Below are 6794 nucleotides of genomic sequence, written 5' to 3'. Positions count from 1 at the left end.
TTACTTCTTTATTGGCTGAGAGTTCACGCCACTTTGGGGATTTAAAGGTGTGCCATTGTGCCATTAAAAGTTCACGCCATTCATTGTCATGTACCTGAGCTCCTGGAATAGAAATGTTCCAGGCACCATCTTTTTCTTTTTTTTTAATTTTTTAATATTTATTTTTTAGTTTTTGGCATACACAATATCTTTGTTTGTATGTGGTGCTGAGGATCGAACCCGGGCCACAAGCATGCCAGGCGAGCGCGCTACCACTTGAGCCACATCCCCAGCTCCCCCCTTTTTTTTGAGAGAGAGAGAGAGAGAGAGAGAGAAAGATTTTTTTTATTTTTATTTTTTTTAGTTTTCAGGGGACACAACATCTTTGTTTGTAGTGAAAGGGTAAAGTTTCTAAGCTGGAAAGCTTGAATGTAAAAGATTAGGTATTATTAAGTTCCTCTGTTACACCCAGATTCCTGAGATAGTTAAAACAACGCCCTACTGGCCGTTTAGCCTAGGGCCCTGTGCAGTTCCTCACAGGGCCCAAACCAATCAGTTTGAATGTGTAACCCACTTACGAATGACCAATCACCCTCGCCCGCCAATGACTGTGCCAATCACATCTCAGAGTTGTTGTTCAATTTCCCCGCGCCTCATGATGATTTGTTCTGATGTATACAAAGCCCACCGCCCTCTCCAAAAAGTGTACTTAAGCTCCACCTGACCTCCGTTCTGGGCTCTGAGCTGCACTCCCTTCTTGAGTGAGCACAGAGTCCCAGCGCGCTGGAATGGATCCCCAATAAATCCCCTTTTGCCAATTGCATGGAGTAAGTCTCTTGTGTGTGGTCTCTCCCTCCGACGTTCCACCGGACCCCCCTTACAGTAGGTGGTGCTGAGGATGGAACCTGGGCAGCACCCATGCCAAGTGAGTGATCTACCACTTGAGCCACATTCCCAGCCCCTCCAGGCATGATTTTTACCAACAATCCGAGATTTTTACATATGAATAAAGGAGAATAAAATTAGGTGACATTAAAAAGAATTAATCTCTTCTAAATGAGGTAGTGTAGTTTATGTGTCCCAATAAAGGTCCTCAATTCATTTTGTTTTCATATGTAAGATCTTTTTATTAAAATGGCCCTGAACCATAGAAACATTCCAAACATTTCAGTAAACACCTTTCTCTGGTGTGGCAGGAAAATAAAAGTGGGACTAACTTGAATTCAAACTACATGAAAGATCAATCTCTCTCTTTCTTTCCTTTTTTTTTGTTTTTGGTTTTTTGTGGTACTGGGAATTAAACCCAGGGCCTCATGCTTAGAAGGCAAGCACTCTACCAGCTGAGCTATACCCCCAGTGCCATATTTTGGGAGGCAAAACCAGGGATTGAGGTCATGGACACTCTAACACTGAGCCATATCCCTACCCTTATTTTTTATTTTTACTTAGAGAAAGGTTTTCACTGACTTCCTTAGCTTCTCACCATTGCTGAGACTGACTTCAAATTCAGGATCCTCCTATCTCAGGCTCTGAAGCAACTGAGATTACAGGCATGCACTACCATGCATGGCCAACTTCCATCTCAAAAACTAAAGTACACAGCAAATTAGGTAACAGGCTGTCAATAAATAGGTACACTATGTAAAAAACTAATTTTTAGTTGTTGATAGACCTTTATTTTATTTACTTATATGTAGTGCTGAGAATTAAGCCACGTGCCAGACAAGTTAGCTACCACTGAGCTCCAGCTCCAGCCCCCTGGTACATATTTTTTTTATGGTGGATACTAGAGATTGAATTTAGGAACACTGGACTACTGAGACTCAGTCTCAGGGTTATTTTTTACTTCATTTAGAGATGAGGTTTCACTGAGTCATTTAGCACCTCACTTTTGCTAATGCTGTTTTGAAATTTGATCCTTTTGCCTCAGCCTCTCCAGCAACTGGGATTATAGGCCTGCACAAATACACCCAGCCTTTGGTATATTTTCATTACCTATTATAAATAGATTTTAACCAGTAGCCTTAAGTCTTTTCTAATATATGTTTGGATTGAATCCATAACCCAGAAATAAGTGAAACAGAGAATCTAGTTTTATCTACAAAACTCTTTCATCTACTAGAGTGTCTGAGTTAAGATTACCCATTGAAGAATTTACTGTATATTGTGGTTTCATCCTGACATCCCATATGTACCTCGTTCTGAGTTTTAGAACAGTATGAAACAAGGTGCCTACAGATACCAAATATCTTGGAGTACTTAAAAAACACCAGTATCTGAGTCTTTCCTTCTAGGGACCAGTTTTAATTTTAAGTGTGTAGTTTCTAAAGGCATTAGTTGAATAATGTGCAGCTGGAAGACATTTTCTGATAATACCTTTTATCTAAAAGTCACTTAATTTGTTTCCTTTTATTAGATACTGTGGGGGGCTGGGGATGTGGCTCAAGCGGTAGCGCGCTCGCCTGGCATTCGTGCAGCCCGGGTTCGATCCTCAGCACCACATACCAACAAAAGATTTGTGTCTGCCGAGAACTAAAAAATAAATATTAAAAATTTTCTCTCTATCTCTCTCTCTCTCCTCTCTCACTCTCTCTTTAAAAAAATAGATACTGTGAATGAAGATAAAAATAGAAGTGCAGCAATATCTTCAGCAAAAGAATTTCAATTGCTTTACATATATACCCATATTTTTTAATTTATTTTGAATTTAAATTACATGCAGGTTCATTCTATCTCTTTCTCTCTTTTATTTATTTACTTATTTGTGGTACTGAGAGGATTGAACCGAGTACAAAATAGCTTCAACTTTAAAATATTTAGCAAATTCTCTTTGGTAATTATTATTTGTTGTGGTTGTTAAAATCATAACAATGAAAGTCAACCACTGAACCTTCTTGAGTATATGGAGCGTTAAAATGCTTATTAACTAAATTATTTTGGGAATTTGGTGTTGATTTCTTCCTTTTTTAGCAGTTAGGACAATTGAAAATAAGCCCCTAACTAGATCGTTGCCTTTACTTTTCTTTCAGTTGCTTTCAGTGGCCATATGCAACCTACCACAAAACTTTTTATGTTTATCCAGTGATTTTATTTACATCATACTTTATAATTTGTGCTCACAAATACTCTAATATTACACAATTATAGCTATTGTTTTTGACATATTTCTAGGTCTTCATATTCCACATACAGCTTAATATTTTTTTATGACTAGTTAGGTAGCATTAATTAGTCAATTTATATCAGGTATTTGAAATTTTGTTTCAATTTTTAAAAAGTGTCATAATTTTTTATCTCCAGATATTTAAGATTATACAAGTATAAGTTATAAAAATAGTAAAATTTTATCTCTAAATCACTCTAAACACACATATTCTTTCAAATATTAAACTGTCTAATAATTTTCCTTATTAACTTAAATTGATATTTATTTAAACAAAATTAGAATTTTCACAAATGCAAGAATACTTAAAAAGATTAACCATATAAAACAATTGAAGTTGTCTGTGAACTGAAATAAACTAAGTTCTCTTCCTAACAACAGGAGCCAGGATAACATATCAAAAACAATTCTGTAAATGCAGCATGAAAAAAAGATACATGTTCACTTTTTCTACCAGGATCCAGGAAAAATATTTATAGCAATCCAATTAAATAGCATAAAAATAATGTATTTCTCAATCATCATCATTATTATTATCATTACTTTGGACATTAGTATTATTACTATTAACATAATCATTTGTTTTTCAGTCATTCTTTGTGTTTGTCATGCGTTAGTTTAGTTGTTATCTTCCTTTGCCAATATTCTGGCAAAACAAGTATTACAGGTCCCCTATCAAGATGGAAGATAGTAGCCCAGCATGGTGGTGCACACCTATAATCCAGAGGCTCTGGAGGCTGAGGAAAGAGGATTGCAAGTTCAAAGCCACCCTCTGCAAAAGCAAGGCACTTAGCAACTCAGTGAGACCCTGTCTCTAAATAAAAATACAAAATAGGGCTGGGATGTGGCTCAGTAGTTGAGTGTCTCTGAGTTCAATCCCCAGTAATCCCCGCAAAATGTAAGTTAGTACTGATTTATGGCCAAACTAGAAGTACAGTTGACAGTTTTGTGAAAATTGAGAAATTTTAGAAGAAAATACTTTTAAAAAGCATGATATAAAAACAGAAAGAAACTAATCACTCTCTGATATAAATGTGGTTCTTTATGGAAAATGCTCTTAATATTCATTAATGCATCATTAGATCAGAATATACATATTACATGTCAATATTATTTCTGGATTGATAATATCTCAAGAAAAATACAATTGAACATGTGATTTTATATTAAAAACATATAACATAAAATTTAGCTTCAGAATAAATATACCAATGAACATTGCTGTTCTAACTAAATTGAACCATGACAATAGAAAAGTGAACAAGTAGACTCTCATTCTCTATGAACTTCACACAAATTAGGAGCCCCTGTTAAAGGAGAAACTTATTGTACCTATTATTTAATGTGTATTTTGCAGACTCTAGAGTGGAATAACGTAGTCTACACTTCTATTCAAATTACTTTGGCCAGTGACATTCTCAAAGAAGATCACAATAACTGAATGATAATAACAACAATAATTTCCTGGGTATACTGCTACAAGGGCTTTTCCTGTCTCCAGCTAATAAATCTTCCAAATGCACAAGAAAGAGGTTGGGAAGGAATGAACATCTGTTAATGGTGAGGAAAAGAAAATGCTATTTTAATCAATAGGATATGATGGAACACTTTGCTCCAAAAACAGTACAAAGGGAGCCTGAGTAGCAATGTTCAAACTAACATCATCATAGAAGAGGTGCTTTTATTATTTAATAAATATCCACATTTTGAGATGAATGGCTTGTGGGTATAGTACATTGAGAAAAAGTGCCATAATTATGGAAAAGTCATTTGGCTAAAAGTTAATCAGTGATTACTGATTAATGAACTAAATTAAATAAGCTTAAAATATTAATTAAAGGTAAATGTTTAATGGTTTTAAAGATTAAGAAAATGAGTACTATATGCTAATGCAAAGGTAAACAAAAGCAAAACAATTCTACTTAGATGTGACTATAAAATATTAATAGAAGGCATACAAATTAGGTCATAGAAATATTATAATGTTTTAATGGCAACATCAATATCTTAAGAACCACATTACTAATGAAAGAAAAATCTGGAATTGAGACATGCTTTATGTTTATACAAAAATATGCTTTACTTCCCAAATATATACATATATTCAAGGAAAAGCTTTAGATGTGTATATATATATATATATATATATATATATATATATATATATATATCTGTATATATATGTGTGTGTATGTATATCTGTATATATATATATATATGTGTGTGTGTATGTATATTTGGCATATATTTTACTTTACTTGTTGGAAAAATAAATAAATGCATTGTTCAAAAATAATTTTTGAGAAATTATACAGTTTCATTTGCAATTTATTTGTAATAAAAAATAAATTAGCAAATTACCATATAATTTTGAGTTTATTTGTTTTGTTGTTGCTATTATTTCTTGCTGTAACACATTCTGAAAATAAAATATCTAAATTAAATCTTACACTGGCTATCATCTGGGATAACCTGGGTTAAAAAGTTAAATTTTCTTAAGTCTTACAACTAAATAATCTCAGAAGGATGCTCAAAATATTCATATACAGATCATAAAATGAATCTTAGAAAACTCATATTCCCCTGGAAAAGAGTTATCAAGTTCTAAGGTAATTCATCCTTTTATTTACTTATATATCAGGAAAAAAATCCAACATTTTTTAAAAAGTCAAACTATACAACCCCCCCCCACAAAAAAAAAAAAAAAACTATACCAGGTGTTTTTTTTTTTTTTTCTTTAATCCCACAAATCACAAACAAAACAATGACAATGTTCAAAGTGTAAACTTCCCATACAATTTGGAATCAGGGTCTGTCTGAAATAAATTAAAAAAATATATGGCCAAAATTATCAAAAATGTATGTGTTATCTTCTTTCTATGATGTCTTGGCATGAATTTATGTTTACTTAAACATAATGAATGTAGTTCCTTGAATGAAATTTAGAGTTTTGGCAATTGAATCTAATATTTTTAGAGAAAGTTTTAAAGAACTGTATGCTAATGAAATCAATTCCAACAAAAATTTTAGCTAGGAGAACTGTGAGTTAGTGTTTTCATTAATGATTTAGAAAACTACAAAGCTGCTGCTTCACTAATGGAGCAGAGCTCTCAATTTGGCTCAACTAAGCAACCACTGACAAATGCCTGGGAGGCCTCTCTGGTACTTGATCTTGCAGGATCAGCAGGAATAGTTACAAGGACAGTGTTGTTCTTTTTACAAAATGTAAATTGCTGATAGTTTGGACTTTTAAGTTAAAGTAATCAGAGTTAAATACATGTCAATATGGAGTCGAAAGCCTTAACATGGTGTTAGATCACATTAGTGGACTTGCAAAATTCAGATTTTTAGCTCTTCTTATTTACTTTCAGAGGTACAAAGTTAAACCTCAAGTAGAGAAATTCTGTAGGTTTCCAGAGATGACTACATTAAAATATCTATAATATTTATAATAAAGAAATGCCACCACATTATTTCTTTGTCTTTTCTTTTCTGTTAATATTGACACAGTACTTCTTTGTATATACAAGACTACTTGTCAACATTATATTCCAATAAATTACATAATAATAACTAATGATGCTTTCATGATTATGTCATAATTTATAATTTTTAAAGTATTTTCAGATTCAGGCCCAACATTTGAAAACCA

General features: G+C 33.1%; 1 non-coding gene across 1 annotated transcript; it reads right to left on the bottom strand.

Moving 5' to 3' along the window:
• Positions 1-1261: 1261 nt before the first annotated feature.
• Positions 1262-1335, bottom strand: Trnar-ucu (transfer RNA arginine (anticodon UCU)). The gene has a single exon. It is a non-coding gene; the product is annotated as a tRNA-Arg (tRNA).
• Positions 1336-6794: the final 5459 nt, after the last annotated feature.

The sequence above is a fragment of the Urocitellus parryii genome, unplaced genomic scaffold (assembly GCF_045843805.1).
Source record: "Urocitellus parryii isolate mUroPar1 unplaced genomic scaffold, mUroPar1.hap1 Scaffold_35, whole genome shotgun sequence".
Taxonomy (NCBI): Eukaryota; Metazoa; Chordata; class Mammalia; order Rodentia; family Sciuridae; genus Urocitellus; species Urocitellus parryii.
The sequence above is the reverse complement of the archived record's forward strand: the minus strand, read 5'-3'. Positions and strand labels throughout refer to the sequence as shown.